Source organism: Euphorbia lathyris, chromosome 4 (assembly GCF_963576675.1).
Source record: "Euphorbia lathyris chromosome 4, ddEupLath1.1, whole genome shotgun sequence".
Lineage (NCBI taxonomy): Eukaryota > Viridiplantae > Streptophyta > Magnoliopsida > Malpighiales > Euphorbiaceae > Euphorbia > Euphorbia lathyris.
In genome coordinates this window covers 77,390,777-77,400,806 of record NC_088913.1, presented here as the reverse complement: position 1 = coordinate 77,400,806, position 10,030 = coordinate 77,390,777, and positions in this window count along the sequence as shown.

The window sequence follows — 10,030 nt, the reverse complement described above, 5'->3', positions numbered from 1 at the left end:
AATTTGCTCCACTGAGAAATTGAGAGTAGGAGGCCATTTGCTCGTTTGTTTTTATTTGCTCGGTGTGAAGCTGAGCAAAGAGCATCTTTACTTCATCAGAAGTTGTATAGCGTGTGTTCGCAGCTGACAAGGTCTGAACTTATTGTTGTAGAGCGTTTAAGTGTTGGACAGTTGGATCTCAGCCAGCTTTGCGATGGAATCCTGCTTAGCTTGCTGTGCTTGATAGGTAATGATGATACTCAACAAGTCCTTAAATCCCTTAACTTCGTTTAGAAGCTGAGTTACTTAGTAAAGCTGAGTAGTCTCGACATTAGAAGACCCAGCAGCAAGAGTAGAAGATTGTTGAAGGTCTTTGGTCAAAGTCTGCACTGAGTCAATGATGCATTTGCCAGACTCAGTGACATTGATGTAGCTTAGAGATCCTTCATTTAGTTGCCCAGTTACATCAGTATGACCGGTTGGAAGAGGAGTTAGTGGGATAACCTGGTCAGTGACTGGAATTGTGTTTTCAATCTGCACTTGGTTGAATTGGGGACGAGTTTGATCGGCAGATAAGTTGATCGGAGAAGTAGAAATTCGAATACTGTCCGTGCTAACGGGGGAAGATGTGTTTGGAGTCAGCACAATGCTTGGATGAACAGCATTGACAGTAATCATCTCAACCTGACTTGTTGAGTTGGAGGAAGCATTTAAGTCGGCATGTTCCTGTTGGGAAGAAACAGAGGCTTGCTTTTCGATGGATGCTGATGGAGCAGAAGATGGTTGCTTTTTGAAAAATTTCAACTTGAGTTTGGAAGGGTCTAAGGTCGGTTTCTGAATGACGAAGTCAGGGACATTTGGGAGTTGAACAGGAGGTGCGCTGACAGTCTTCTTAGTTGTCTTAACCAATCTTCTTCTTCGAGGAGGAGGAGGAGTGTCATCTTGAATAGAATCTCCTGAGTGAGAAGGAGAAGATTCTTCTTGATCAGCATTAGGCTGGTCAGCTTGCTCTTGGACTTGATCAACATTGTGTTGGTCAAGTTCTTGCTCTTCTCCAGCAGCCAACTCAGTATTGCCATGCTCAGCTTCGTTCTCACTAGCTGTCTCTTCAGCATCATCACTGTGTTCTTCTTCATCTTCCTCGTCTTCTTCATCCTCCCCATCCAGTTCTTCCTCAACTTGTGCAATGAACTAATCGTCCAGTTGCACATCATCCTCTTGCTGAACAACCTTAGTTCCTAGGCACTGGTTGTAGTGAGAATCACCAGGAACCATGACATCAGTAGGGATGGCATCAATGGGAGTCAGTTGAGAAGACTTCTGCTTCTTTTGAGGTTGCTCATCAGCATCAGTTCTTTCCTCAGTTTTAGGCTCATCTTGCCTGCTCCGTTTCTCATCTGACGGAGGTCTCTCCTGACCTTTTGTAGCAGCTGACTTCTGCCTCTTAGCTAGAGACTCAACATCATGTGAGGGAGTCTCAACGGCTTTTCTTTTTCGGGAAGCTGGGGCCTTAGTCCTTCTCCCTTTCTTTGGGATAGCAGTTTCCTCAGCTTGTCTAGCAGCAGCAGCAGCAGTAGCTTTTCCTTTCTTCAGAGGCTGATTGAACTTTAGAGCCCTCAGTGAGGCTGCTGTGATTTCCGAGCCCTGAGTCTTTTCCTCGCCATCAAGGTCAATCTGGTGGTCAAGAAGGATCCTGGTGATGAGCGATCCTAGCCTTAGTGTGCCAGTACTTCGAAGGAAGCCAGCGATAAGGAAGACTGGCATGTTGATGGGTTTGTATGTCAGCATATGCCAGATGAAGCATTGCTCGAAGTTCGTTGCTGATGTAGTGCAGTTGATCTTCAGGTAGATGAAGTAGGTCAGCAGATAGTGAGCCATCTTTTGGTGCTGACCCATAGATGTACTGGAGATTTCTCCAGAATGGCCAGCAGGTTTACAAAAGTCGACGGTGTACTGAGTGCCATCATGATCTCCTGATCTCCTTAGCCTTGCTCCCTCAGTTTTTAACTTGAGAAGATTCCCTAGGTAGAGAGGGTTGATGAAGATGGTTTTCTCCTTTACCACGGTTACCAGATAGTCCTGGTTATCGTCAGCAACGCGGAGGTTGTGGTAAAACTCCCTCACTAGGTCAGGATAGGTGGGATCCCGAATTGAAAACAGCTCAGTCCATCCATTCTGTGAAATCCATTCACAGAAGGGTTTTCGGTTTGTACGAAAGCCACAGATACCCATCTTGAGGGCTCAACCTTCCATTCAAGGACGTTTTCGAAGACCTTTGAGTAGGTCCTGACTTTGGCAGGCTTTGCCTTACCAGAGGAGGCTTGGCCAGCTTTTCCTTTGATGGGTGTGGGAGGATTTCTAGTAGGTTCATCGGAGCTCGGTTTAGAGTGACCAGCGCCGGAAAGGTTAACGGAAACCTTAGTCATATTCATAGAGAAGGATTTTGAAGCTTTAGGAGTATTAGAGAGAAAGTTCTTTGCCAGGAGATTCGGTAAACATAAAGAGAAAACAATGGGGATTTACCCATTATTTATAGCGGTGAAGTGTGGATCTTATCGAATCCATGTGTCAGTTTTGCCTTAGGATTGTCAACTGACAAAGATCCTGGCATTTATGACACATTCGGCGTATACGTCATCCTAGCTATTCGCGTGCTTTAGCATTAAGTGCTACGGCTTTAATTTACTCAGTATTTAGAATACTAAGCGTTTAATATTCTGAGTGGTCAGCGTTTATAAACCGATGATTTCTCAGTTTGAGATAATTACTCGGTGTGCACATTCACTCAGTGTTGATGTTCATGTTGGTGTTAAATTGTACTCAGCATAACAATCACTCAACATGCATTTACATAAATCATTCAGCGTATATTATCATTTTAGAACAAGAATTTACTGAAGAGGATTAAACATACCAATGGCTTCTCTCAGTATACTGAACTGCTCACGAGCCAGTGGCTTAGTGAAGATATCGGCAAGCTGTTCATCCGTTGGGACAAAGGTCAGCTTTATCTCGCCTTTGAGTACATGATCTCTTATGAAGTGATGTCGAATGCTGACATGCTTCATTCTGCTGTGCTGGATTGGGTTCTTTGACAGATCAATTGCACTTTTGTTGTCACATCTGACTTCAATAGTCTTTGTTTGAACACCATAGTCCTCCAGCTGTTGCTTAATCCATAAGACTTGGGCAACACAGTGGCCAGTAACAATGTACTCAGCTTCAGTGGTAGACAAGGCTACTGACGCTTGCTTCTTGCTGAACCAGGATACAAGATAGCTCCCTAAGAAGTGACATCCTCCATAGGTGCTTTTTCGTTCAAGCTTGTCCCGTCCATAGTTAGCGTCAGTGTATCCAACGAGTGTGAAATCATGAGTGTTGGGATACCATAAACCTGCATTCACTGAGCTTTGCAAATATCTAAGGATTCTCGATACAATTTGCTGTCTACTGACTTACCATTCTCGTCAGTGCATAGGACAGTGTCAGTGCCCATAGGAGTGGATATTGGCTTACAATTTTCAAGGTCATACTTCTTCAATATCTCCATTGCATATTTAGCTTGGCTGATGAAGATGCCATTCTTGCCTTGTTTAATTTGAAGTCCAAGGAAGAAGTTGAGTTCTCCCATCATTGACATCTCAAACTCAGTTTGCATTTGCTTGCTAAATTCCTTGCACATTGATTCGTTAGTTGCACCAAATATAATATCATCAACATATATTTGAGCCAGCAGGGTATCTTTACCCTTTCTATTAATGAATAAGGTTGTATCAGCTTTACCTCTGACATAATTTCTAGTCTGCAGGAAACTGGTCAGCCTCTCATACCAAGCACATGGTGCTTGCTTGAGGCTGTACAGAGCCTTTTTGAGCTTATAAACGTGGTTTGGGAATTTAGGATCCTCAAACCCTGGAGGCTGATTTACATAGACTTCCTCGTTTATAACTCCATTAAGAAATGAACTTTTTACATCCATTTGAAATAATTTAAAATTCATGTAAGATGCATATGCACATAAGATACGTATTGCTTCTAGCCTTGCCACTGGGGAAAAGGTCTCACCGTAGTCAATACCTTCTTGCTGACTGTAGCCCTGAGCTACAAATCTTGCCTTGTTCCTGACTACATTCCCTTGCTCATCCAGCTTGTTGCGGAAGACCCATCTTGTTCCAATGGTCTTTTGAGTCCTTGGATGTGGCACTAACTCCCATACATCATTTCTCCGGAACTGATCTAGTTCCTCTTGCATTGCGCTCATCCAGAATTCATCTGGCTCAGCCTCAGCGAAGTTCTTTAGTTCTTGAACTGAGACGAACGCAACGTTGCTGAGGTACCTCCTGAGTTGATTCCGTGTCATCAGGGTATTCCCAGCAGAATCAAGGATTGCACTCTCTGAGTGTCCTCTTGGAATCCTTATCTCTTTAGGTAGATTGATGTCTTGTGCTGTCTGTGTTTCAACAATCTCTGCAGGAGTAGACAGGTCAGTGAAAACAATCTTAGGTTCACTCTTACTCTTGGTCAGCCTTTTAGTGAATGACTCAGCAGCTGGTTCTAGGTCAGCGGCTGTTCCTTGATCAGCTGGAGCTGAGTGTGGATCATCCTCAGTCAGCGGCTGGTATCTACCTGCAGGGTTAGTTTCATCGAACTCTACATGTATTGACTCTTCTAAAACTTGAGTTCGTTTATTGAAAACTCTGTATGCTTTGCTGTTTGTTGAGTAGCCTAAAAAGATAGCCTCATCAGCTTTTGAATCAGACTTAGCTAAGCTATCTTTGGTATTCAGAATAAAACATTTACAGCCAAAGGCACGAAAGTATCCAATATTGGGCTTTCGTCCTTTCCAAAGCTCATAGGGGGTTTTCTTTAATATAGGTCTAACTAAAGCCCTATTAAGAATATAGCACGCTATGTTAACAACCTCACCCCAAAAATACTTTGGAAGCCTATGCTCATCCAGCATTGTCCTGGCTATTTCAACCAAGGTTTTGTTCTTCCTTTCTACAACCCCATTTGGTTGAGGTGTTCTAGGAGCAGAGAAATTGTGGTCAATGCCGCTGGCTTCATAGAATTCGACAAACTTTTGGTTTTTGAATTCTCCACCATTATCACTTCGGATGTGAGCCAATTTTAGGTCTTTATCATTTTCAAGTTTTCTAACCAAGTTTGAAAATGTCTCAAAGGTCTCATCCTTGCTACTCAGCAAGATGACCCAAGTGTACCGAGAGAAGTCATCTACAATGACCAAGGAAAATCTTCTTCCACCCAGACTCAGCTGCTGAACTGGACCAAAGAGATCCAAGTGTAGCAATTCTAACGGACGCTTAGTTGAGACAATGTTTTTACTTTGAAAAGATTGTTTAGTTTGTTTTCCAGCTTGGCAAGCATGACATAGTTGATCTTTTACAAATTTTAGTTCTGGAAATCCCTCAACCAATTGCTTTCTTGCTAATTTGGCCAGGAGGTCCATGCTGACATGCCCAAGTCTCCTATGCCATAGCCAGGAAATTTCTTCCTTTGAGACTAAGCATACAGTTTTTGAAAACCTTTTCTCTAAGTCTAGCATAAAGACATTATCAATCCGAGGGGCAGTTAAAATTAACTCATTTATTTTACTCTCGTATATTTTACATCCAGTAGCATCAAATATAACTTTTCTCCCATTGTCACATAGCTGAGCTACGCTGAGTAAGTTATATTTGAGTCTGCTGACTAGGGAGACTGACTCAATAGTAGGATTACCTCCGATGGTTCCTGACCCTACTATTTTACCCTTTTTGTTGTCTCCAAAACTTACGCTTCCTCCTCGTTTACGCTCAAATGTGATGAATTGAGTTTCATCACCAGTCATATGCCTCGAGCATGCGCTGTCAATATACCACATCTTTGACTTCTCAGCACATCTCAGGCTTAGCTGCAATGTAATCAGTTACCTTTAGGTACCCAATTCTTTTTGGGTCCTTGCTTGTTAGGTTCAACAGGTAAATCATCATATTTTATCTTATGGCGGCATACATGGACAGTATGGCCATTCTTTCCACAGAAGTCACAGCTGACCTTCTGTTTAGGATTTTTCACTGACTGGCCAGCACACCTTTGTGGTGTGTCCTCTCTTTCCACAGAAGTCACAGCTGACCTTCTGTTTAGGATATCTCACTGACTGGTCAACACTTAAGTGCTGAGCGTGCCAGCACACCCTTGAGGTGTGTCCTTTCTTCCCACAGAAGTCACATTGGACATTTCGCTGAGGATTGCTTCTCTGCTGACTAGTACCTGGGTACTGAGTGTTTAGAGGAATATTTCTTTTGTTTGGAACCTTTAGTTGGTTCTGAATAGTTGTGACGTCCTTTCTCAGTTTCTTGGAATCTGATTGGACCTCCGAGACAAACTTATGCATAATGTCCATATTACTATGCAAAGTTGAGTTGTCTTGGAGAAGGTATCGAAGGTCACTCAGTTTGACCTCCTCAACCTCATCACAGCGCCTGCTGAGTGCTCTAACCTTTTTGTTACACTTTTTGACAAGTGTGTAGAGGTCACTCAAGGCATTAATCATTTCATTTCTGAGCAGGGGTAGTGAGATTACCTCATTTGTTTGCTCCTCATCGTCGGATGCAATGGAGTGGTCAGTATGCTCAGAAATGCACGGCTCAGCATTCTCGTCAGCCATAAAGCAAATCTTTGCTGACTCAGTGGCCTCAGCGTCTGTTGATGAAGACTCATCACTGTCGCTCCATGTAGCCACCATTGCCTTTTTGCCGTTCTTTCTATCTTTCCTCAGCTTGGGACAACTGGATTTGATATGGCCAGTTTGATGACATTCAAAGCATGTTATGGGCTTTGAGCTGTCTTTCTTGTATTTGTTGTCGCTGGACTCAACATTATACTTGTCAAACTTCTTGTAAGGCTTCTTAGAATATCTGTCATTCTTTCTGAACAGCCTTTTCATCTTTCTTGTGAACATGGCCATCTCCTCATCGTCTGTTGAGCTCCCGTCAGTGGAGTCAGCTTTCATGATAAGAGACTTTTGCTTCTTGTCCTCATACTTTTCCTTCACCTCGAAGTTCTTCATAGATATCTCATGGGTCAGCAGTGAGCCGATGAGTTCATCATACTTGTAGGTGGATAAGTCTTGAGCTTCCTCGACAGCAGTCTTTTTTGCTTGCCAGTCTTTAGGAAGACTTCTGAGAATTTTCTTGACTTGTTCTTCCTTAGTGAAGATTTTCCCAAGTCTCTTGAGCTCATTTATGATGTTTGTAAATCTTGCATTCATGTTTGAAATACCCTCATCATTTTTCATCTCGAACAGCTCGTACAGTCTCATTTGCTGGTTCACCTTGGACTCCTTTACTTTGTTGGTTCCTTCGTAGGTGACTTCCAGCTTCTTCCAGATCTCTTGCGCCGACTCACAACCTGAAATTTTGTTATACTCTGCAGCATCGAGCGCACAGTGAAGCATATTAATAGCCGAAGCATGATTTTGAAGCTTTTTTGAGATCATCCTCTGTCCATTTGGCCTCAGCTTTTACAACTGTTTGGCCAGCCACAACTTCGACAGGTACAAATGGGCCTTGGACTATAGATAGCCAGGCACTCATATTTGTAGCCTGAATGAAATTTTTCATCCTATTCTTCCAGAAGGTGTAGTTAGACCCGAAGAATAGGGGAGGCCGAGTAATGGACAGCCCCTCAGGCAATATCTGAGTTGTTTGGTTTCCTGGGAGAAACCGAATGTTTTTTTCAGACATGGTGGGGATCAGCTCTAGGTTGTTAAACCTTTCTCAGTGAGCTTGTTAAGCTATGATACCACTTGTTGGTCCCTTATAACGTTACAAGTATAGTTCCAAGGGGGGGGGGTTAGGAACTATTTAAACTTTTTCGACGTTAAGTCTGAATTCTTTTTCTTCAAAAAGATTTGGACAGCGCGCTGAGTGAGATAAGACACTAGCTTAGTCAACTGGTGACTAAGTCAGCTTCTTTCGTTGAGTCAGGAGATAACACTAAGCGTCTATTCCTGAACTCAGCTACTCAGTATGCACAACTCAGCTTGACCTCTTTACTTGGTCAGTTTTGTTTTAAGCAAGCAATTAATATACTAAGGAGTTTAAGGTTAGAAAGATCTTACTCAGCAGATTTATCCAGGTTCGGCCTCTAAGCCTACGTCCTGTCCCCGGAACACGTTCCGAGCTTTCGAATCCTCTACTGAGCTCTTTAAAGGTAGAGCCTCAAACCTTTTACAATCTTAGCAACTGAGTATAACAAGAGTACCTTCCTCTATACCTCTACTCAATCCTAATCTCTCACTGAGTACTATAACCGAGTACTCAGCCTCTCCTTTCTAATCTCTAGAAATGATAAGTGTTTGTCCTAAACAATGATTTGCTAAGACACTTTAGATGATTGGAAAATCACTCTAGACTTTTACACAAAGATATGAAATTTAGTGTAAGGTTGCTTTGCTTTTTCTTGGCAGAACTTCTTGTAGAGATTTGGTCAGCGTAATGGCTTGATCAAAAGTTCTGTATTGAATGAAGCTTCTAATGGCACTATTTATAGAGATGTCTTAAGGCATCGGTCATTTCGAATTTCGAAATAACCGTTGGAGGGAAACGGCTTCCCGTCGTTGTCATCCTGACTTGCTCAGAGCTCTCGGCCAATCAGATTTGAGTATCTTCTGTCCTCGGTCAGCTTTTGGTCAGCTCGGCAGAATGTCTCTCCTTTTATAGTAAAGTCAACTGGACAGCATACTGTGTCGTCTGAACTTTACCCAAAGTGGAAACACTTTGTCTGGAAGTTTTCCTTAGCCAGCTGCTATCTTGTACGCTTTGTCGAATCAACTCGGCAGCTTCGTTCCGAAGTTGTTCCCTGAAGGTCTTCTAGATCCTTCTTTCGCTGAGTTGCATTTTGTCCACAACGACAACGTTTTGACATTCACGGACCGAGTTGCCTTGAAAAGTTTGACTTGGGCCTTGACTTCTATATTGGACTTGGGCCTTTTAATTCTTGTGTCTTATAAACATTTTAACTCAACATTGAACAAACACATTAGTAGAATAAATCAAAGCATTTAAACTTAGTGTGTTTAGAATATTATACTTAAACAATTTTGTCAAATCAAAATTATATGGAAAGGTGTTTCAACAGATCCCACATGCTTCAGTAAAGCCAACAAACAATCAGAATGGCGTACATCAATGTATGAAGAGATTCAAGCTCTTTTGGACAATGGCACATGGCAACTTGTACCAAGACCACATGATCAGCATGTCATCACCTCCAGGTGGCTCTTTCATACAAAGAAGAAGTCTGATGGAACCATTGATCGTCACAAAGCCCGCTTGGTGGCACGGGGATTCACTCAAAAAGCTGGGATTGACTACAAAGAAACATTCAGTCAAGTAATCAAAGCTACAACCATTAGGTCTGTATTTTCCATTGCAGCAGCAAACAACTGGTTCATCAATCAGCTGGATGTCTCTAATGCATTTCTTCATGGAAACTTATCAGAGACAATATATATAGAACAACCACAGGGTTTTCGGGACAGTGACCGACCAGATCATGTCTGTCTTCTCAAAAAGAGTCTTTATGGATTAAAGCAAGCACCGCGAGAATGGTTCACTCGCCTTCGAACATTCCTCATCTCCCTTGGGTACAAAATGTCACAGGCTGACAACTCTCTGTTCATCAGACGCACCGACACTGAAAAGACTTACATTCTGTGCTATGTTGATGATATACTCATAACAGGTAACCACCCTGCACACATTACCAACACTATTGCAGCCATCGAACATGAGTTTCCCATTCGCAATCTTGGCAAGGCAGAATACTTTCTTGGAATTGAGATCAGATATGAGAAGGATGGCATTCACATGTGTCAGGCCAAGTATGTGGCTGACATCCTAGACAGAGTAAAGATGATTGACTCCAAACCCACACTAACGCCCATGGCCACCACACTAACACTTTCAAAGGAGCTAGGCACCAACTTAACCTCTGGCGATGAATATAGAAGCATTGTGGGGGCACTTCAATACTTAACATTCAC